At 34.8% G+C, this 25,432-nt stretch overlaps 1 protein-coding gene across 3 annotated transcripts in view; it reads right to left on the bottom strand.

The window, feature by feature from the left end:
* Positions 1–24,933, bottom strand: part of LOC114347035 (227 kDa spindle- and centromere-associated protein-like) — a 1,075,867-nt gene extending 1,050,934 nt beyond the window's left edge. For 2 of the 3 annotated variants that reach the window (XM_050641832.1, XM_050641834.1), the window contains exon 1: positions 24,797–24,933. The gene's annotated coding sequence lies outside the window, so the exon portion shown is untranslated. The remainder of the gene's footprint in view (positions 1–24,796) is intronic. The other variant, XM_050641833.1, reaches the window with a different exon arrangement.
* Between the last annotated feature and the right edge of the window lie 499 nt (positions 24,934–25,432).

The following is a 25,432-nucleotide window of genomic DNA, read 5'->3' as shown; positions in this document are numbered from 1 at the left end:
CTAACCACTTTTTTCCTTATGTTGGCTGCAGTAATTGTACTTGCGCATTTGCAATTCGAGAAATTATGATAAAGAAAGAATAATAAAAACAATTTCATAACCAAATTAAAAAAATTATTTAAATCTTCATTTCATTCATATCTACCTCGGTTTTATAACATAAGAGACTATTTACAATTACTGGGACGATTTAGACTTTTTTTGTCGATTTCGCTTGTCAAAGACCACGGTGGTATCGCTATTAGGAACAGATTGACCAGGAAATAAGAAGTTCAACTGTTTGGTAAATAATTATTTTGCTGTAGAGACAATTGTACAGGGTGTCTGCGTAACTTGGAACCATATGGGAAACTTTTTTAATATCAATTTTACGAAAAAAAGTCATTCTTTATAAAGTGCTCTGCATAGTCTAAAACCTAAGATGCAATCATCAGATATCAAATTTTGTCAACAGTATACGAGGTATGTCAAAAAATATGAATTTCGCTCAAGAGAAAACTACCTTTATATTTCAAAATATCAAAAAATTTTATTATGAAAAGTTATTTGTAATTAAAAACCATATTCAAATATGCAATAACAGCCTTCTACTTGAAAAAAAATTTCTGAAATTTTCCTAAATTACCGATTCCGAACATCATTTTTATTAAATAGACATGTAATTCATTAATAATTTTAGGAAAAAAAGTTATTCTTCATAAAAATCCGTGCATGATCTAAACCTCAAGAGCCAACCATCAGTTATCCAAGTTTGTTAATTTTATACGAGGTGTGTCAAATAATATGAATTTAGAAAGAATTCTTTCTAAATTATTTCTAAATTCATATTATTTGACACACCCCGTATAAAATTAACAAACTTGGATAACTGATGGTTGCATCTTGAGGTTTAGACCATGTACAGATTTTTATGAAGAATAACTTTTTTTCCTAAAATTATTAATAAAAGAGTTATTACATGTCTAATAAATAAAAATGATGTTCGGAATCGGTTATTTAGGAAAATTTCAGAATTTTTTTTCAAGTAGAAGGCTGTTATTGCATATTTGAATATGGTTTTTAATTACAAATAACTTTTCATAATAAAATTTTTTTGATATTTTGAAATATAAAGGTAGTTTGCTCTTGAGCGAAATCCAAATTTTTTGACATACCTCGTATACTCTTGACAAAATTTGATATCTGATGATTGCATTTTAGGTTTTAGACTATGCAGAGCACTTTATAAAGAATGACTTTTTTCGTAAAATTGATATTAAAGAAGTTTCCCATATGGTTCCAAGTTACGCAGACACCCTGTATAATTATCTTTCTAAAATATTACTAATAGGAATCATGTATTAAATCCTGTTACGTTTGTGTAAACATACCTGTTACAGTTATGATATCTTTACGTAATATATTTCCTTATAATTCTTTTCTATATAATAATAATATGTAATAATTTCCTTATAATAACGGGGTAAAAAAATAGAATATCTCCCGCGATAAAAACAAAATAACATAACCTAACTAACTAATCTCTTATGTCAGGCAATTCTCAAAATAAACAAATTCGACTCTGATGCATTCACTGCACCTATGTGCAAGCGTAACCAAAAAATTCGGAGTTAAACCATCTAATGGGTATCGGTTAAAATCTTGGTCAACTTAAACGGGTTTAAACGCTAACCTAGTACTGAAAAACTGATTAACCATAAATATTTCGGTGACCGAAAAATAAATAGGTTAACCCATCACACTGAAAAACCGGCCCTTAGAGAGTACAAAAAATATATCTTTTTTCATTTATGCACGTACACTAATATTGTAGAGGGCGAAAAAGTCGAGGCCTCGAAAAATGATGGTGGACAGTTAATCTCAGGATTGAGATATCTGAAACAAAAAAATCGTACTGCATTTGAAAAAGGAAGGATTCTTACGTGACAATTTACCACAATTTGACCAAAAAATAGATAATAAATATTTTTTAACCATGAAAAACTGAAGAAAAACGGGCATTTTTTTCACAAAACTTTTTCAAATTTCCGTAAAGTCTTTTTTTGCGGAATTTTTCACTAACAGTGGTAAATTGTCACGTAAGAAACCTTCCTTTTTCAAATGCCGTACGATTTTTTTGTTTCAGAGATCCCAATCCTGAGATTAACTGTCTGCCATCGGAACTACTTTTTACGAGGCCTCGACTTTGGCGCCCTCTACAATATTAGTGTACGTGTATAAATGAAAAAAGATATATTTTTTGTATTCTCTAAGAGTTAGAAATTAATATATAAAAAGGTTTATGTTCATTTTTAATAATGGTTCTGAAGAAAAAAAATCTTGAAAACATGCTTATTTTTGGTTTTCTAAAGTGTACTAGTACCTTACTGGCAATTTTGTACACGCTCGACTCTGACACGAGCGACCATTAAATTTTAATCTTTCAATTTTTCAAGCACTTGCGAAGTTGGTATTTGTATAAAAGCGTATAAATATCTAAATAGCGGTAAAATCTTTTCTACATTTCTTCTTCTTCTTTTACTTCTTTTTTATTGCCAAGACTGTGTTGTCATTGTAAAATGATATTTATTTATCTAATAACTTGCAGTAGGAACCATTGACAATTGATACATTGAATTTTGTTGAATTGTTAAAAATCTGTTTATATTCGAAGCGTTAGTGTACTAAATAGCGGTACATATATACCTTTTTTTTTATTGCCCAGCCAGTGTTAAGACATTGTAAAATGAGATTTATTTTCTAATAAATTGCAGTCCGAACCATTGACAATCGATACGAATTGAATTTTGTAGAATTTTCAGTATTTTGTTTTTATACAAAGCGTTAGTCCATTTGAAGCAATCTGAAGTGAATCGTGTTCTTTTATTCTTAGAACTATTTTATGCCTTATATAAAGATATTTTATATAGATTATTTGTATATATTATGAAGAAAATATAATTTATTTACTCGCCTCATCACCAGCTAAAATAAAGGTGCTACGCCACTGAAAATACATTTTTTTAATTTAATTATACATAAACACATTTTCATTTTAAAAAAATTCGATCATTTTTTGACCTTTACTTGAAACTTTAAAATTATTGTGTACATTAAGGGGTTAATGGAGAGTTTGGAGGTAAATTAAAACATCCCATAAGACACTTTTGTTTTCCAAATAAAAGTTCAACAAAAATACATTCAATGTTTTTAAATTGATGATTTACTAAAATTGAAGAAATGTCCCTATTAATCGCTATAAGAACTCCTCCAAGTCGTTCACATGAACTGGTTAAGATTGATCTATCGCAGCGGTATATATTGTTATTGTATTGTGAGATGCCTAATTCATTACTCTCTATACTATCACATAATGAGGTTTCAGTAAATGCCAGTATATCATAATTATTCGCTGTTACTGATTCAGAGAGGGTATTTAGTTTTGTCCGTTGTCCTCTAATATTTTGATAATAGACACTGTAATAGCTATTTGATGCATTATAATTCGTTGTGGAAATGCTGGGCTTCAATATAGACAACTTGGCACGTGGACCTCTTGACAACAAATATTCAGTTCGTCTGAATTGACACTGCCTAAAAGTCATTCATTTAGAACTAAAGTTTGTTAAAACTTTAACTTAGTTAAAGCTAAACTTCCTCTTTATAGATTTCAAACAAGCTTACGATTCTGTGATAAGAAGGCGTCTGTACCAGGCTCTAAGGGTACTCGGAATTCTGGAAAACATGATCAGGCTAGTAAAAGTGACTTTAATGAAGACCGATAACAGGGTAATGTTAGAAGGAAGCCTAACAGGAAAATTTGAAGTTAAAAGGGGATCAAAGCAGGGAGATCTGCTGTCCACAGTGCTTTTCAATTTCTTGTCGGAGACAATATTGTGAGAGAGTGAAATACGAACGAAAGGTATGATCTATGACAACAGAAGCCAGGTTCTGGCCTTTGTGGACGATGTAGTGCTAATGGCAAGAACTGAAAGGGAACTGCTGAGGATTTTCAAACTCTTTGAAGTAAAGACTAAGCAGTATGGACTGAGGATTAACGAGCAAAAAACAAAGTATGTATATGGAAATGGGACAGACCGCATATGAAGAAACACAACTGAAGATTACCACAGACAACGCCAGTAAAGAGTATTGCTTCAAAAAGGTGACGGAGTTTAAGTAACTCTCACAAATATGGGAGAAGAAAGCCAAGAAATTGAGAAAAGAATTTCGAGAGGAAGGAAGACTGTCGAAGCACTGCACAAACTCCTAAGAGCAAAAAATAGTTCCAGAGAGGCAAAATACCGAACAGTAATCCAGCCCACAGCCCTTTACGGAAGCGAAACATGGGTCATGAACAAGAATCAAGAAAATATGCTGAATATCTGGGAACGGGGTGTCCTAAGTAAGATTTTCGGGGGAGTAAAAGACGATGAAAACGTTTGGAGAAGACGAACAGATGCAGAGATCATAGAGCTGTACAGGAAACCAGAAATAAGCCAGATAGTCAGAACAAAGAGACTTAGTTGGCTGGGTCACCTTGCGAGAATGGCGGACGGAAGGTTAGCAAAGAACTCGCTGACGAGAGGGGAAGGAAAAAGGAGAAGAGGACGACAAAGAAAAAAGTGGCTAGAAGCATGTAAGGAAGATCTGGAAACAATCGGGATAACAAATTAGAGAACTGCGGCCATGGACAGGAGAAAATGGAGGAAAAGCGTGGAGAAATTCCAAGCCATGGGCCTTTAAGGCCTGTTGAGCTACAAATATATAGTCTTTTTACTGCAAAAGCAAGATTACGTAGGTCAAAATTTCTGACGTCAGAGCATTGCCAAATCATTAGAATGTGACTTTTCCTCATGGCTGCGTTAATGTCATTACTTGTCGGATATTTTCTTTGTTTTTGTTTACTGTACGAATAATATCTCTAATTCTTTATTCTAATTAATGATGTTAATCGGTTTTCATTTCTTGCCGAAATATATTAATAATACGCCGAAATATTTCTGTGGCTATTTGCCAAAAGTTGATATGTCAAAAATCATGGTTTTCAGCTTTGCGAACCATGATATGTGTTTAAAGTTATATTTTTATTTGCCAAAACTTGGTATGTCTAAGGACAATATTATTAAAGATATAAGTTAAAGACTATGATGATGTATTAAATTACCTCATTTTAATATTTGCCAAAAATTTGATAAGTTGACATATCAAGTTTTGTCACCATCAGATTTAAAATGTGGACGGGTGTTTTATAGACATATCAAGTTTTGGTTACCAGCTGACGATAACATAACCTAATTTTATTGTTGTGCATTTTACTAAATTAAGGTGGTTCTTTGGTTGTCTTAAGAAAACTATTAGTAAAAGTATGTCGCGTGGAAAGCTGTTAGTTGATATGGTTATTAGCCAACATGAAGATTCGGCGGTTTTAGTAAATATCGAAGAAACAGTATTACACACTGAAAGTGAGGACTTTAAAAAATCAGTGGGAAGTGATATAAGAGGATTGAAAAGGTGTTTAGTTGATGCCGAAAGTAAAGAAATAAGTTCAACTTCTGGATCCACTGGCCATTCTGAAGAATTAGTGTCATATTTGAATAGTGATAATTCAGATGTAGATGAAGATTATATTCCTTCGGACACTTCATCTGACACAAGTGACAATGAAAGGCCAGGTAAATATCAAGCAATGCCATCTAAAAAGTGTGAAACAACAGCTACTTCCAGTAATAATACGGATGACATAGTAAGTAATGATACTTTTACAAATAAGAGTGACGATGGCAAAGACCAAATAAATAACTCTAATGTTCAACCTAAAAAACCGAAATATAACAGAGTAGAAATGAAAGACAAGAAGATGTTAGGAGAAGAACATATTACAAGAAAAGGTATACAAAAACCTGCAAAAGTATTTCAAGCGCTTACTAGTTGCTGTCGCAATAAATGTCACGAGAAACTCTCCATAGATGAACAAAAAGAAATTTTTTATGATTTTCTTAAAAAAGTGCAAGACAAAGACCAAGTAATTTCTGAAAGATTGAAGATTGAGTCAAAGAAGACAGAAAGAAAAGATAAAGGAGAACGAGGAAATAATAAAAACAGACAAATTGTGGTATCCTATAATATCACATATAACGACAAAACGTTAAAAGTTTGCAAATACATGTTCCAGAATCTACATGGTATCACAAGAGGAAAAATTGATATTTTGGTAAAAAAAAAACAAATATCACTCACGGGTTTTATAGAACCTAATGGATCTGGAAAACGCCAACCACATAACGCTCGACCAGACGAAAAAGCTGAAGCTATAAAACACATAGAGTCTTTTCCAAAATATGAGAGCCACTACTCTCGAAGACACACAAGTCGACTCTATTTAGCTCCCAATCTAAATATTAAACTTATGTATGATCTTTATGTGTCAAACAGAACAATGCCTGTGTCATATTCATTTTATGCTAAGATTTTTAAAGAACTTGGATATAAATTTAAAAATCCTAGTATCGATACATGTAAGACTTGTGATTATCTAGAAAACAAGAAAAAATCCTCTAATAGTGAAGAAATACGTGCAGCCGTGGATGAAGAGAAAAATAAACACCTTCAGCTAGCAGAGATTGCCTATGGTGAAAAAAAAAGCAGATATAGAGTTCTCCAGAAACAGTAGCGGTAAAATGGTTGTTTTAGTATTTGACTTACAACAGAACCTACCAACACCCAATTTAAGCACAAATGTAGTCTACTATAAAAGATTGCTCTGGACATATAACCTCACCATTAGAAATTGCACTGAAAATACCACTTCATGTTTTATGTGGCATGAGGGGTTGTCAGACCGTGGATCAGATCAAATTGCTTCTTGTCTTTTAAAATACCTTGACAGCTTAGTTGATACAGTTGAAAAAGTTGTTCTATATCCAGATTCTTGTCCCGGACAAAACAAAAATAACATTGTTGCAGGATCACTGTCTTTATTTGTTTCTAGATCAACAACCATAAATGAAATACAACACAAGTTCCTGGAAGTGGGTCATACTAGAATGGAATGTGATGCCGACCATGCAAGAATTGAGCGTGCCAAAAAATCGTCACAAATTGAAATAAGGATACCTCATGACTGGTACCAGTTTGTTAGAACTGTCCCCGGTAAGAAGAAATTCCAGGTTATCGAAATGCAGAGGAAAGATTTTCTAGCGTATTCCAAACTTTTTCAGAATATCTATGTAAAGCGTGATAAAGGTGTGGATAATGAAAATGTGAAATGGCATGATATAAAAGTTCTACGTTTTGGTAAAGAGTTGGGTGTTATAGACATTAAATATGCACATAAAGGTCTTGACGTTTCTACCCTTAATATTAAACGCAGAGGGCAGCAGATGGATCCTACATTAGAACCTGTTTATAGTGGACCTAAACCCATAAAACATCAAAAAAAGGAAGACTTGCTTTTCCTGCTGCAATACCTTGATCCAGTGTACCATCCATTTTACCACGGACTCAAGACTAGTGAGAATGTAAATGATGGAATTTAACGTTTTATTTTTAAATGATAAACATTGCTTTTTATGTAGATTGATAACAGTGAACAATAAAAATAATTTTGCTAATTGTTATTACTCATTTCAAAGAGATTTATACTGAAGTTTAAATTTAGATATTCAATAAATTGGTGAATTTTACATTATTTTATAAATTGAATAAAAGTAACCATCTTTATTAAATATCAAGTTTTAATTTCAGTATAAATTTCTTCAGTTTTTATTTTGTAATTATGGTATTCACGTATTTTATATACTTCACTTTGACATGATATGTCTATATATGGCATCTAAGATATTTGCCAAAACATGATATGTTAGTAAAATCATTTTCACAATAGAATTTCCAAAATTAATGTACACTATTAATTTAAGCATCATTTTATTTATTTATATACGAAATTTCATAAAAATCTAATAAAATTTGAGCGAGTAAAAAATAAAAACAAATTGTCATGAGGTTATATATTTTTAATTTCGCTCTACTGAAAACTTGTTCTATTTGACATATCAAGTTTTGGCAAATAGCCACAGATTTGTAATGTTAACTAATGTAAATAAACATCAACTTTAAAATCGACACCCACACGGAACTGACTGATCTTACAAAAGTGTCAACATGGTATATATTATAATAAGAAAAACGTAATCGCGATTACATTGAGAATTTTAAAATTATATTAATTAAATAACAAAAACATTTTTTATTATTAATAATAAAATTTTTTATGAAACAATCCTTTAAGTTAAATACTCCAGAAAATAACAATTTTATTTAAATATATTAGACAATCGTACGCTACTGATGTGACAGTTCTGTTGCTACATTTTTACTTCATTTCGTACACAATTTGATTCAAAATATACCTAGCTTTAAAACACTGTACTGTTTTTATAAAAACCTACATATTAAATATAGCTTAATTTAAAAACTATTGTAATTATTGTTTTGTGCCTATAGGGCTTTTCATTCACAGTCATTTGTTTCGAGTTTCTGTCATGTGTCACATAATATTAATATATCTACGCCATACGTTATTGGTAATACCAATGATACAAACCAAAGACGTATGTCGTAGATATATTAATATTATGTGACACATGACAGCAGCTCGAAACAAATGACAATCGATGAAAAGCCCTATACTATTGTGTTTGTATTGAGAATGTTACAATATGTATTGAGAAACATATGCCAAATCAAAATGCTTATTTAATAGATTATTTTGAACAAGAACGAAATAATGGGATTACCTTTTACCATTAACTGTTCTTAGATTAGGTTTATTAGGAATAACATTATTATTAGGTTTAAAGATCAGAAAGTTTTCTTATGAATTTTAGCGTTTACAGTACTTAGTTTTAAAAATATTAAATACAGTGGAACCTCGATAAGTCGGCCCCCGATAACCCGGAAGTCCGACTAACCCGGACCGATTTTCATCAGACAAACATTTGAACAATAAAAATGTAAGTATTATGTTAAAACATTTTATCTGTAGCCTCTTCTGGAATGTCTTAAAAATATCGAGTTTCATTGATAAAACTTCGCTTGGACCACAATATATTTGAGAGATAATAGGTATTTCTGTAATTTGAACTATACGATAGTAAAAATGACTCATGGCACACGGCGGCGGCGGCAGAGCGATGTTAATTATCTGGGGCTATCGCAAACAACAGCCACCTGTTATTCCTTTATTCATTTCCAACTGTATTTTAAAAAATTATTTTTTAAACAATGGTCTTTTAAACAATGAAAGAGCCACTGTTCTTAAATAACATAACATTGTTCCGATGGCGCGATGGTAGACGAAATTGACACAACCGAAACTGACTGAGTTTTTTTACCTAGAAATGAACAATACTCTATACTGTCTATACTATACTATACTCTATACAACTATAGGTAAGTTAGATGTGTACTGTGCATATATATTTTATGTTATTTTAATTATAACGGACTTTATCTATAGGTATACCGTATTTTATTAATTTTTACCATGCTCTCCGGCTAACCCGGATTTTCGATAACCCGGATCGGCCGCGGTCCCGATTAATCCGAGTTATCGAGGTTCCACTGTAATATATTTTAATGATTATACCTACACTATGATAATATTGTTGTTAATTAATATATGTATTTCGGAAAGTACCTAATGAAAACCAATTGACATCATTAATTAGAATAAATAATTAGATATTATTTTTATAGTAAACAAAAAAAAAAAGGAAAAATATCTCTGACAGGTAATGACATAAACGTGGCCATGATGAAAAGTTATATAATGTTTTGACAGTGCTCTTACGTCAGAAATTTTGACCCACGTAATCTTGCTTTTGTAGTAAAAAGACTATATATACAATACCCACACCCAAACTTATATGGAATCATCTGATATTTCTTACTACATATTTCGTGCGAATTTAAAAAAACGAACACACGAAGTCAAACAATATTTATTTTCGAGCAATTTAATAACAAACACATAACAATTAAATAAAACAATAAAGTATTTAACAAACAAATTGAAAGTAGTTGTTTTAAAGTCAATAGCATACAAAATTTCAATGTAAAACAAATAATGTTTAAATTGTTTTTATTTTTTTTTGGAGTTTGTGGTAGCCAGAGTTATCACCTCTAGTCCTTATGCAAGCTTCAGTTTGCGTGGGCAAGCTCCTAATCAAATTATGAACATTTTGTTGTGGTAGGTTGCTCCACCCTTTAAGAGCAGCTTGTACTAGCCGTGCGGTGTTTTGTGGATTATCCCGGCGAGCTCTAATTTTTCTTTTAAGCATATCCCACAAATACTCTACAGGATTAAGCTCGGGTGAGCAAGCAAGCCACTCCAAACAAGGGATACCTTCTGCTTCAATGATGCCTGTAGTCACTCTAATGTTATGTAGAGGTCCATTATCATGCAATAAAATAAAATTTTCTCCAGTTGCACCTCTCCAGAGCCTGACTACAGGTTACCAACATACCTGTGAGCATTTAAAGTTGATTGGATGAAAATTAAAGGAGTTTTTTTACGGATCACAATTCCTCTCCAGAACATTACACTTCCCTTGTATATTTGTGAACAGATCTGACAGTTTTCGTTCTTGCTTGTCTTTCTCGACCTCTAAGTACACGATTTCGTGGGTCATCTGATTTTACACAAGTCCTGACTTTTTTGAAAATAGCACATTTTATCAATTCCCAATGTTCCAGTTTTGGTAGTGAAGACACCAATTTAGGCGATCAATCTTGTGCTGCCTGGATAACTCGGGAACCCATAACTGTCTCCTGCTGTATACTTCTTGGTACGAACTCTTCTTCTTATCGGTTCAACTGAAACAGTTACACCTGTAGCTTCCAAAAGCTGCCTTTGGGGCTGCAGGTGAGAAATGGTTGGGTGTCTTCCAGCTGATTGGACAAATAAACGATCGTGGAGAGCAGTTCTTACTTTTGGCGAATTTCCCTTGCTTTATTGTTGAGCTTTCCTAGTTCCTGTTACCTAGGGTGGCCATAAATGGTTTGGCTCAGACCGGGACATCGTAGTTACCGGGGGTGGGGGGGTCCCCGGTGAAGTTAATCCATGGAAATGGGTTGGTTTGTGAAACAAAACGTTTTTGTATGTTGGGTAATATCATTTCTTCCTCCATGAGCGACAGAAAAATGGACACCACAGGTTTTGCATAGTACTTTTGATCTGTCAGCGGTAGAAATGTCAGTTTTAATAAACTTAAATTCTCTCTTCAAATCTTCATTGAAAACACATAACCGTTTTTGTTTTTTTGAGAGTGACATTATTCGCAACACAAACACCAATTAATATTAATGATGACACTTTCACAAGTACGCTAAAACTGAGCAGCCATGCGACCGTATTCACCGAAAGAGAGACACAATACAACTGGCACTAAACTCATGCACGCACTGGCGACTAGACCTTTAGGTAGAGAATTTTGCACTTCTGTCGAATGTGCATGTCGGTAGGCGCACCTGACGGTACAGTGTACAGTCAACAAGAAAAGCTTCTCGTTCATCGCGAAGTACAGCCGATGCAACAAAACACGCATTAAGTAGCACATACACGATACATTTTCATGCACTTTTTAAAACTGTACTAGTTTTTTTTTAAGCTTTTATGAATTGCGATGAAACTATTAATAAATTATTATCTTTGTTAGTAAAAATATACATTTTTTTTATTTTTGCGTGAAACCGGGACATTTTAGGGAATTTTCTGAAACCGACGGGACGTCCTCAAAAGCGGTCAAAACCGGGACTGTCCCGGCCAAACCGGGACGTATGGCCACCCTACTGTTACCTAGCATAGGTTTTGGACAGAACGCCCTGTATTACGCCTAGCTCTACAGCTATGTCCCTCTGAGACTGAGAACATTACTTTCTCCACAAGACCAATAATCTTTTCTCGTTGTAAACTATAACCCCACATGAAGCATATTTTCGTTTTTGGACGCAAAAGTTAGTTTATTTATTTTCGATCAATTTGCAGCTCAAGCAAATAACCTATACCGTACCGAGCTGTACTATCCGATTGTCTTATATATTTGTTTATTTTCAATAAAAACCTTTATTCTTCGCAACAATAACAAGTTTTTTCAAAAGAAATAAATATTACTTTGAAATACATGGTGATTCCATATAAGTTTGGGCGTGTGTATGTATGTATATACGTACATCTCTCCCGGGACTGTATTTCTACCTCGACGACGGTGGGAGGGCCGAGTAACCGGTCGTGGTCCCTAAAACTGTGAGGGGAACACGACCGATGAAACCAAGAACAGTCCCAGAGTCCAGCGACTGTGCACCGGGTGAGCGCCGGACACCGCCGCTGGACGCTAACAGGCGTTGCAACGAAGGCGAGCAGTTGCGACGCCTTCGCCTTCAGCAGTTGTATTTCACCCTCCAACTTCCCTAGGACTACTCTAATCCCTAAAGTTATTCTCACCCACTGCCGGCATTGTGGCCGGAGGTCGAGGGGGAGCCCCAAGCACCATGCTGGGGGCTCTGCGTCGGACTCCGATCACAAATATTTATTCGAGAACTTTCTCGACATACCCACCGTGAGTAGCCGCCATGTCTTATCCCCATCTAAGTACCTTTCCCACCGCACATCCTTTCCAAATCCCGCGTAACAGGGGAGGCAGCAGTTACGCGGAAATTTCAAGCAGCCTATGAATACAGACTTCTACTGCATCCGGAGGCAACCGTGATAAAAAGCCTAGAGGCGTAAACCTCGATAAAAAAATCCGCAACCACACGGTGTTCAGCGATCCGTGCCAAAGTGGCGAATGGCCTAGCGTTAGATGGTCACAAACGGAGCCCTTGGGGAATCTGGCGAAACCCCATTGTATATGGTCTTACTGCTGCATGTGGATCTCTGCAGTAGAGGACGAATATTGGAATAATGGAAAGGAATAACATTCAAGTCATAAATATCAACGGCGACTCGGACAGTGTACAAAATCCGAGTCAATCAGACATAAGTAGTGGCGGGAGGAAGAGAGTGGACTCTCACCTAACCGAGATACCAGACATAAGTACATAGACGGAGGAATAGTATAAACTCTCTTTCAAGCCTGGTACCCGTTATAGACGGAGGAATAGTATAAACTCTCTTTCAAGCCTGGTACCCGTTAACACGGGTAGAAAGAGGAAAGTAGAACAAGATGAAGACCAGTTGTGAGTATTTCACTATTATGGAAGGACTAAATAGGTATGAAAAGCTTGTGAGTGATCTACACAAGCTCATAAACGATATACCAAATACTCATAAAGGTATTAAAGATGTGGCTACTCAGCTGAAGAAAACAAGTACTACTTTTAAAAAAGACCACGTTCTCAACTGGCTAAATAAACACCAAAAAGATGACAATGGAGATAGAAATGCAAACAGACGCGTGGCATAAGGGCCCAAAACAGGTCATTACAAATATTGACCGAGTAAAGACTGTTCGTGGCTGGGAGAAGATCGCATCCCAGGAGTGGGACGAAAAATTATTTAAGCGTACTAAGGTCATAATCGGAGACTCGGTAAAGAAATTGAGTGAAGTGACAAAGGTGGTCTTTGTGGAGCCGAAAGATGAGGCAATGGATTTCAGTGTTTAACGTCTCTACAGAGATAGATACCCTGAATTAACCGAACTAAATCACCAATACGAAGTACTGGAGCGAAGGGTTAGGCTAATCAGTAAAGGCACAACTGTGACAAACCGAATCATTAAGGCTAAAATTAGCGGACATAATGTGGATCTATGGGAGAAGATCTGTAGGGTGAAAGAAGATCACCCGGAAACAGTGGGGAAGGTTGCTTTGCACCATGTAAGCAGCTTATCCGTGCCAGAGCTTAGAAAGATATGTGAGATCATTTTCCTAGATACAAACATAGACGTTTTGATCCACACAACGGCCCAGAAAAGAGAAAAACCAACCTACGGTATGATAGTCACCAAAAAATATGGTGATTATAAAGACATTAAAATCTGTTAAGACAGCTGTGAGGAGTACGGATGCCTCCGAAGTAGTCCGCTCTCTTAGGAGTAGGTACCAAGGACGGCAAACTTCTAATCACACTGGACAAAGATAGAGCAGCCTTGCAAAAGATCAAGGCTGCTATAGGGGCCCAGGATGGAGGAATGGTCCAGCTTGGTGATGAAAATAAAACAGTGACCCTGCACATCCGCGGGATGGCACTTGATGCTACCACAGATGAAATAAAGAAGGCTTTTGAGGAACAATTCGGTAAGTGGGAGGAGTTTTACAAGATGGGAGACCTCCGCCCCCTTAACCCGGGAGTAGTCGCGCTCATTTCTGTAATGTGAATAGTCGCGTGTTAGATTCTATCTCAAAATACGAATTTAAATACGAATTTACAACAAATTTTTATTTTATAGTATTTTTGTTTACTTGTTATGTTAGAAATATTATTTCTAACAATTATTAAAGCTAATTGGCTCTCCCCAAAACCATAAATTCCACAAAAAGAAGAAGAAAATAAAAAAAATCCTACGCATTACTACACCCTTCCTCGAGGCACTTACAAATTTTCTTCAAAATTGCAAAATTTTTCATCAAGTTATCGCGAAAAAGGATAAAATGTGAATTCTATCAAACGGCGCGACTACTCGCGGGTTAAGGGACAGACCCAGGCAACGACTGTAGTAGTACCGGTACCAGTGGCAAACGTTCTGGCAGACAAAGACTACCTTAGAGTTGGCATCGTAAGATGTCAAATAGAAAAGATACTCAAGGTAATGAGGTGTAGCAAGTGTTGGGGATACACCCACAGCACAAATGTTTGTAAAGGACCAGACCGAAGCGGCACGTGCTACCGGTGTGGAAAAACCGGGCACAATATAAAGGAGTGCAATGAGGTCGAATGGTGTGTTCAACTCACAGCACAGGACGGGCAGCATGGACTGTCCAGAATTTAAAACCGCCCTAAAAAGGGCAAGAGAGAGCGAACAACAAGAGCATAGTTCCCTAATCCGCTTTGCTTCCCCTTCTGTTGAACCTGAAAAAAAGATACAGCCCTCGACGATGAATTGCATTCTCTGAAACACTCGCGAAATACAGAAACTGCGTGGAACTCACTTCTAAACGAGTTTGACCAGGTCTGCGACGTACCTACAGTGCGACAGGTCGAGGTACCTACTGAAGAAGTCGAGGTTTTCGAGGACCCTCTTATGGAGTTTTCGAAAGCCTGTGACGAAATACAGATGACACTCAGCGAGGATCGAACACCTGAAGACAAGAATCTACAGGTCGAGCAAGTCTCGTAAATTTCACGATTGCGAGCCACGCTTCACGCAACCGTATTTGCATACTTGTGTTTCGAGTTGCGTGGTCGTGCGGAGTTATATTTACCAAATTTAAATATAATCGTTTCTACTCATGCTGTCAAAATTAAATCAATATGTCAATATGGCTACTGGGTGTAAAAGATAAATCTTATTCTATCTGTTCTTAATGAGTTTTAGATAATTTTAGTTGTATTTCTTTGTAATTTTGTGTTGTACAAAGATTAATTTAACATTTTCTCTGGAAGTATTAATTTAGAAAGATAATATGCTTCATTGGTGTTGTGTTTTGAAGTGTGAAATGCAAAGTAATTGTGATAAAGTCAAGATAAAGTTCACTTTTAAACTGAACTAAATAAGGTATCTGAGAGACAACAATGGTTAAATGCAATACAATGTACAGGTTTTACTAGCGAAATGAAAATTTTCCTGTCCTGTCTGCTGTAATCATTTTATATGTGGTAAGTTACAATTACAACAGTAATGCTTTTTGAAGATGTTAACATTTTAATCTTATAGGAAAACCAGCCGACTTAATCGATAATAACAATCTCCAGATTGGTTTCCTTCAATAAATATGGGCTATTAACACAATGAAATAAGTTCCAGAAAATCTAAAATGGAGTGGTATCAAAGGAGAATTAAAGGAAAAAATATTCATATTGAAATTATTTATAAGGCATTGGACTGTCTTAAATTCTACAATAATACTAGGTGGGTAAATGATTTTAGACATTTTTCATTAAGAGTAGATTAAGATTAAGTAGATTTTCATTCAGTAGATTTAAGACTTGTTTACACGGGTAGAGTAATTATGCAAGTACTTGATAGAGTAGAGTAACTCTACCTGTAAAAATGCTCAGCACAGTAGAATAGCTGGTAGAGTGTATAGTTGGAGTTAAAGTAGAGTGACTAGCAACCTATGGCAAAGTAACTACTCTATGACCACCACTACTGCCAAAATGTCTACTCGGCTGCACACTCTACCCATGGAACACGCTCAATTATGGCAGAATAGAGTAGGTAGGAGAGTACATGGGGGCGCTGTCATTCTGGCTGGAATTGTGTTTTGTGTAAATAGTGAAAATGAAGTTCACCGAAGATGAAACTTTAAAACTTGTAGAGCTATAATACGGCGAATACCAGTGTTTATGGAATTTAGGTAGTGTATACTACAGAAATAAAAGTTTGCAGCAAGCTGCGGAGGATGAAATCGTCGAAAGAATGGCAAAGGGGGCTTTGGAGTAAACGAGCTTAAGCAAAAAATTAAGAATTTAAGGTGCACTTATAATCAAGAGTGTTTAAAAATACAAAAATCGGTTTCACTATACTAGCATCAGTACTATACTTGTACTCTCCTCATGTGAATGGTATCAAGCCATTTTTGGTAGAGTACTACTGCTACTCTACTCTCCTCAAAACTCTACCCATGTAAACAAGTCTTTAGAAACAGTGGAAAATGAGGTAGCTAGTAGAGTAGTAGTAGAGTAAAATATACTGGTTTAGCAAATTACAATGTTTTAAGGTAATACAGTAGCGATAAACAGGTAGCCAAAACGTGTTCCAAGATTGTCACTGTAATTTTGAATATTTTTTAGAGGCATTTGGCACACATATTCGTAAAATAATAAAGAATGGCGGTACAGAGCCCAATTTGAAAAATATATTAATATGTGGAAATTACTCTGTAATTATACAATATTTAAAAAACGAGCCTGTACCGGCATTAAGAAGAACAAAAAAATACACTTTCTTCAAATAAACTTTTTTATCCGATGCCTAGATTTTGTGTAATTTTGGAACTACTAATGAAATAAAAAATTTTAGTAGTTCCAAAATAACACAAAATCGGATAAAAAAGTTGTATTTGAAGAAAGTGTATTTTTTTGTTCTTCTTAATGGCGGTACAAGCTCGTTTTTTTATATTGTATTTAATTACAGAGTCATTTCCACATATTAATATATTTTTAAAATTGGCCATATTTCTGTACCGCCATTCTTTATTATATTACGAATATGTGTGCCAAATATCTCGAAAAAATATTCAAAATTACAGCCGCAATCTTGGAACACATTTTCGCTACCTGTTGATCGATACTGTTTCCTCTTAAGATAGTTTTAATAGTTATTTATGATATAAGTATTAAAAGTACAATTTTAAGACGCGCATGTGAAAGTTAACTTGAAAAAATAATTTTATTAATGTTTTGACTTCCACATCAGATGTCATTGTCAAAATACAAAATATTCATTATTATTAGGTTTGTTCTAGCAAACAGTCAAACTAGTCAAAAACCATCAGCAAACAGTTGGTCAGTAAAAGAACATAATACAGTCACCAGTGCGATCCCCTCTACTCGCGCTGGTCCACTATTCGCTGATGGTTTCAAACTGATGCTAGAACAAGCCTATTATTATTATGCATATCATTATCTGTAAATAATATTTCTTCTGATTGTTAATTGTAAAGGATAGAAAAATTACCATTTATTTTATTTTTTTTAGAATCAGCTGAGAGAAGTGGTCTACAAAAAACAAGGAAGAAAACGGAATATGTGGCTACGAAAGGCAAAAGAAAGGTTTACAAAGCAAATGTGACACATTTTTTTGAAATATTTAGGAATATCAGTAAATTGCATTAAAAAAATGTATGAAAAGATTTTGTTCAATAAAAATGTTTATATTTATCAAGGATGTATTATTTGGTATGGCCACATATCGTCAGTGATGTAATAATACATCCTATCTGTTTTTTCATGAGTTTTGTAAGAGAGACTAAAAACTTGTCTTAGGGTCACCTCCTGTTTTCATATGATATTTTTTGACTTGTTTTGTAGTAAATTAAACTATCTATGAACTACAAAACAAGTCAAAACTTACATATGAACACAGGAGGTGACCTTAAAACATGTTTTTCCATCTCTCATACAAAACTCATAAAAAACAGATAGGAGGTATTGTCACATCAGCAAGGATGTACAGTGATGAGTGCCCTAATAACCGGCAAAATATGGGCAACATATTTAGTTGTGAGATAAAAAGAAATGAAACTAGTCGAGCTGGGAAATTTAGCGAAATTAACCTTTAAATTTACGTTATATTGATCCCACCTTTACACATATCGCAGGAGTATGTCAACTAAAACTGTCACTGTGACAGTGGTAGTTTCCAAACTCGTCTGATACATCTGAAGGTGGTACAAAATCAATACAATCTAAATGTATAAGTTAATATAGCTAAATTTCCCAGCTCGACTAGTTTCATGTCTTTTTATCTCACTACTTAATACATCTTTTGTGCTATTTTGCCGGTTATTAGAGCGCTCATCACTGTATTTCTGGTATATCCAGGGAATGTCTACAAAATATATTTTGAATGTCCAGAGAACATTCGTGGACATTCATGGAATGTTCCAATAAGACATTCAGGTAATGTTTAAAATGCTGACACAGGATTTTCCTGGGATGTTCAGGGAACATGTTTTCGGGGATATTCCAGGAATTTTTCAATGTCTGTGTACCTTCTATGGAATATTTTGGTGTTATTACCGCCGCACTCCACTTGCGATTTGTAATCAGGAAGATTGAACACATTGTTTCAAATACAAGTCAATCCATTTGTGACTAAATAATTATGGATTGACTTCTATTTGAAAGAATGTGTTCAATCTTCACAACTACAAATCGCAAGTGGAGTCCGGCGCTTAGGGCTACTTCCTCTTCGGTATTATGTATTATACTACAGAAATCAGGAACTTTCCTTCTAAATATATGTATGCATCTTGGCCATCAAACATATTCTTCCAAACATTTTTTTAAGGGGTTACATAGGTCTTGTGGGTACAAAAAGTGACTTTTAAAAAAAATTATATCTCGAAAACTAAAATTTATTTTTATTTATAATTGGAACATGTAAAAGTATAGTACTTAAGGTAGTCTCAAAAAAAGTTTCAGCCAAAAATATTCATTTTTGTAGAGTTTAAGTTTTTTTGCGTTGGCAGCATAAGTCCAGTCTCATCTGAAATCAAAAAGTTTCTTGTAGTTTATACATCTGGCTAGAATATGAACGAAGGAATTAAAAAAAATGAAATTTGAAGATTTTACATAAGTTTAAACACATTTTTGACCGCAATTTTTCTCATTTTTTAAAGTAGTTTTTTTTATAAAACAAAAATGACCTCATCTAATAAAAAATCCTTTGTTCATTCACTAGCCAGAGGTATACACTACAAGAAACTTTGATTTCAGATGAGACTGGACTTGTTATGCTGCTCACCGCAAAAAGGGCTGTTGTCGAAAAATTGCAGTCAACTCTACAAAAATGAATATTTTTGGCTAAAATTTTTTGAGAGTACTATACATTTACATGTTTCAATTATAAATAAAAATAATTTTTAGTTTTATAATAAGATATAATTTTTTTAAAAAGTCACTTTTTTTACCTGCAAGACAACAACTTAACAAATTGTTGATTTCAAATTGTAACAGTTGTTTTGCAAAGTATGCTGCCCTCTTGTATTTTATGTGTTACCTTCAAAAAACACAAAACAAAAAAAAATAAAACAAAAGTTTAACAACCACCTTCACACCACAGAATCAAGCAATCAAGTCACACAAATTTTCAAACACCTCACCTGACACAGCGTCCCAAGTACGATTGCGCGAATTGGTAAATATAACTCCGCACGACCACGCAACTCGAAACACAAGTACGCAAACACGGTTGCGTGAAGCGTGGCTCGCAATCGTGAAATTTACGAGACTTGCTCGACCTGTAGATTCTTGTCACCTGAAGCCGCAAGTCAGAAGGTGGACGAACTGCCGCAAGTCAGAAGGTGGACGAACTGTCGCCAGATAGTGTCCAGAAAATTATCCTTGGATAGTCACAATAACAGACACTACCACCCATCTAAGTTACATAATAAGTTACTGGTAGATATTAAAAATGGCTGCGATAGGGACAAAGAGTCAACGCCAAAAAGTCAACGCCGGAAGAGCAAAGATAACAAACGACTTAATTCACGCGAAAGCCTTGGAGATAGAAGCAGATCTCTTGATTGTCCCAGAACCTAATAAGAGAATAGCTACGAATAAAGGTTGGATATATGATAATAACATCGACGTAGCGATAAAAATACTAAATAGAAATGTGTGCATCAATAAAATAGTAAGAAGAGGGGTATGTAACAATAAAAATCGACAAAATAACCATAATAGCATGCTATATTTGCCCGAATATTACTAGAGAGCGTTACAGACAACACGCGGAGAATATAATAGACACGACACAGAGGGAGAAACATTTTTTAGTAGCCGGAAACATAAATGAAAAGTCCATTCTATGGGGATCCCCCCGAAATGACGAGAGGGGTGAACTTTGGAATGAGTAGATCTCCGCGGCGAACCTCATAGTGCTAAACAATAGAAAACCAACCTTTGAGAGAGGTACATCGAAAAGCCACATAGATGTCACCATAGCTAGCGGTGGTGTTGCCAAAAAGATCAGGGATTGGGATTTACTGGACGAGAACCTCTTCACCTTTCGCCGGTACATCAGCTACGAAATTGGCACCAAGGTCACAAAATACGGCAGGAAGAGAGCAGTATTCGACAAAGAAAAATTTAAAAGAGAAATAAATAACATACAAGAAGAAACTACCAACTTTAATGAGCTCCGAGAAAATATCATAAATGCACACAGAAGAAGTACCATAAATACACACTACATACAGTACCCTACTGGTGGAATGACCAAATCCAAAATAAGCGAGAGGAATGCTTAAGACGCAGGCGAATAGCACAAAGGCACAGGAACCAAGAAGAACATAAGGAGGCATATAAGAGAGCAAAAAAAATTAAGTAGTGAGATTAAAAGGGCTAAACGCACATGTTGGCAGGACTTGTGTGCCGCGCTGGAAGAAGACATGGGGCGAAGCATATAAGATTGCCACGCAAAGTCTAAGGTTCGAGTCCCCATATAACCTTTGTGCAAAATGAAAGATGGAAATAGCGAACACTCTATTTCCAAGGAAGCCTGACAAACACATTCCTATGGATAGACAATAATATTAGACCTGCAGAGTTCACTACAAACAGTAGAAAGTATAAAGGCAGGAAAAGCACCAGGTCCAGATAAAGTAACGCCAGAAGCAATAAAACTGGTAGTAAAAGAGAAACCCGAAGTGATGCGCAAAGTATTCAATGAATTGTTGAACACGCAAGAATTCCCAGATAAACTGAAGTTGGCGAGACTCGTATTATTACCAAAACCAGGAAAGAACCCGGACGAAGCCAACTCAGACCTCTATGCTTACTAGATTGTATAGGAAAATTATTTGAAGGTCGTATAAAGAAACGCCTTGAAGACGAACTTGAAGTTCTGGAAAAAATTTCAGATAGACAGTATGGTTTTAGAAAATCCAGATCGGCTATAGATACGGTGAAGAAGATCTCTGATACTGTAAAAAGATTAGAAAAAGATGGGCCATTCTTGTGATGTTCGACGTGAAGAATGTCTTCAACTCTGCAAATTGGCATCACATACTAACGAAGCTTGAAGTGGCAGGAGTGTCAGACTACATCATAAATATTATAAATAAATACCTGACAAACTTCTCTCCTTCTTCTTTCTCGAAACTACTTATGCCCCTCAGGGGCGTCGGAGACACACTGATACACAAATACCTGACAAACAGATATTTAAAGTATAAAGTAGCATATAATACAGACATGAAATTCTCATCAGGAGTACCGCATGGAATGTATGTACTGTAAAACGGGGTATTAGAAATAGACTATGGGCAAGACACCTACGCCATAGCATATGCAGACGACTTTGCAATCCTAATAGCAGGGTTGGCAAAAACCAAGGTTTTTGCAAAAAACCAAAAAACAGGTTTTTTGGTTTAAACCAGGTTTATTTGAGACAAAGTATTGTAAGTCTAAATAATTTAAAAATGAATAAATTATTTTATAACAAAATAGTAATAAACAATAAAAGAAGATGATTAGGACAAATTTTTTATTTATTTACACACACAAAAAATTAATATACCTAACAAAGAAATCTTCAAACGTAATAATATTCAAATAACTAAGTTCGGAAATACAAAAATAGAATTTATTTATCTTCAGTTTCTTCATTTGCGGCAGATGTAACACCATATGTAACTTTAAAAAAACACCAGTTTGTTTTTTTTTTCTTAAAATAGGCAGTTGGTTTAAATCAGTTTGGTTTTTTCTTAAAAAAAACCATTTGGTTTAAACCATGGTTTTAACCATGTTGGTTTAAACCTGCCAACCCTGCCTAATAGAGTCTAACATAAATGGGGATATTGAAGAAAAGATGACAAGTTGTTACAGAAAAGTCAACAGGTGGATGATAGAGAATGACCTAGAGTTGGCAAGTAGCAAGACAGATATACCTACTTAGTAATACTAAAGAGACCAAGACAGAGACCAACTTTGAGTTTTGATTTAAATGGTATTATAGAACTGAGTAACTGTGCTAAATATCTGGGCATAAACCTTGATTCAGGTTTGAGATACACATGAAACACCTTATAAATGCAGTTCAGAAGGCTGAACAGAGAATCGCTGCAAAAGAACGTAAGATCATATACAAAAATGATAACGGCCACCTAATAGGGGTGAAAGCTGAGGTAAGAGTGCAAATGCTAAACGAATGGCAACAAGAATGGGAGCAACAAATAGAAAAAGCATAATGGATGAAAACACTAATTCCAGATGTGAAAGAGTGGTACCAATGTAGGTTTAAAAGAACAAATTACTTTTTTACTCAAGTCCTGACTGGGCACGGCTCATTCAGGTCTTACACATATCATATAAGGAACACTGAAGATGACTTATGTATAGAATGTGGAGTGCGTGACGATGCAGAGCATTGTGTATTCCATTGCAACGTTTTCCACGATAAAAAACAAGACATGAGAACAAAACTAGGTGAGATAACACCAGAGACTATAATGAATGTAGCCATGCAAAGCAAAGAAAATTTCAACATGATACCGTGAACAATGGTGAAACTGTGAAATAAATAAATAAATTATATAGACCTATTAACAGAGATAATAAAAAAAAAGGAAACGCGAGAGAGAGAGAGAGAGAGAGAGAGAGATAGAGAGAGAAGATGGGATGTGAGAGAGTGACAGAAGACATCATCAAGGATATTTTATTCCGTATTTTACTTATACATCTTTTATCTATACACTTTTATCTTTACACTGTTTTATCAATCCTTATTTTCATCTTATTTTATTTTATTTTAGTTGTGTACAGTTATGTTTCCTTTTATTTTAACTTTTTTCATATACTCTTCTTTTTGTACACAATACTCAATGTTTTATTTCTGGAACAAATAAAAGAATAACTACTCACAGTCAGCTCCACCGACATGTAGTAGAGATAGGGTCAGCAGGGGGGCATCCAAAGTAACGTTTTTTAAAAATACTTACTGGGTGTCCACGGCTGGAATGAGGGGGATTTAGTAGGTAGGCAGTTGCGTTTTTACGATTGATTCGCTCGGCTTCACGGGTATCTGAATCGGGCAGGCGGACTGAATGCCACACACCAGGGTAGAGGGCAGAACACCAATTTCTTGGGGTGCTGTGGTCTACCCTGACGGTCTTACGAAGATTTCCTCCTCGCACAAAAAAAGATATATACATACATATTATGTATTATAGTAAGAAATAAATGTTCGGATTATCCATGCTTTTAAATTATCCGTGCCACGTCCGGTCCTGAGAAGCACGGATAATCGGGGCTCCACTGTATATGTATTTTATTTCAATTTAGGTATATAATATACCTAAAACCACCTAAATTATTTAATTTTGAAGTTTTAACTCTTGACAACAAGGCATCCATAGAAAAAGTACAGTGTACAACACTTGAAAAAAATGACTTTCTCCCTCGCTTGATTTGCACCACTCGCCATGGGGTCATGGACTCTTGCCAACAAACGTCTGTGCTCATGAGAAATATGTCTTTTTTCTCACTTGTATGATATACTTACTATTGTATTACAAGAACTTCAAATTAATGTTATATGTTTCTTACAATGAGAATTTCAATTAATATTGAGTTTGTTTAAACAGTTCAATAAATTGTTTATCAAGTGATGTAATTACAAAAATATTTTAGGAATTTGATCTAGGTATTTTAGATATCCTCTTTCTATTACCTTATATTCTATTAGGTAAACATATTACATGATGCCTTACATTTTTGGAAGTTCAAAATGACTACATAGAATTATTTTAAATAGTAAAAATTTTAAAAACCAGAAGGGAAAAAATCCTTAGAACAATTTGATTAGGTGTTCAAAAAACATTAAGCGATGCTTTAATCAAAAAGGAAAGTATTTGAAAATGATAATATATTTCTACATAAAAATAATAGCTTTGAAGACAACATAATTACTTATAGGTATAGACTCACTTTAAAAACACTAAAATTAAATGAAAATAAAACACTACACACTACACCACTATAAAAATGTACAATGGTAATAAATAATAAATAATCAAATATCAAATAGAGCATAGAGCTTTTCATTCACTGTCATTTGTTTCGAGCTTCTGTCATATGTCGTATAATCCGTTATACACAGATTATACAACATATGACAGAAGCTCGAAACAAATGACATTAGACGAAAAGACTAAAGTGCACTTTAAGTGCACTTTACATCAACAATAAATTGAACAATAAATTGACCAAGTTATTCAAGGCCAAATTTGACGTGTTCTCAAAGCACAATTTGACATCCAAGTTTGTTCGTTATTAACTTGACGCCAATAAATTCGTGAATTCTTGAAAAGTCCACTTTACATCAACAATAAATTGGACAAGAAATTGACCAAGTTATTCAAGGCCAAATTTGACGTGTAAAAGCACACTTTGACATCTAAGTTTGTTCGTTATAAACTTCACGTGAAGAAATTGACGAAAAAGCAAATTGTTCTATTTTTTCATTTATTTGGCGTGAATTCAGTGTCACCAACCTGTGTCCATTTGGCGGGAAGTGGAAGTAGAGCTGTAGAGCTTTTTGTTTATTATTATTTGTTGAGGTTG

This window comes from Diabrotica virgifera, chromosome 1, assembly GCF_917563875.1.
Source record: "Diabrotica virgifera virgifera chromosome 1, PGI_DIABVI_V3a".
Taxonomy (NCBI): domain Eukaryota; kingdom Metazoa; phylum Arthropoda; class Insecta; order Coleoptera; family Chrysomelidae; genus Diabrotica; species Diabrotica virgifera.
Note: the sequence above shows the minus strand (reverse complement) of the source record. Positions and strands in the feature narration are given on the sequence as shown.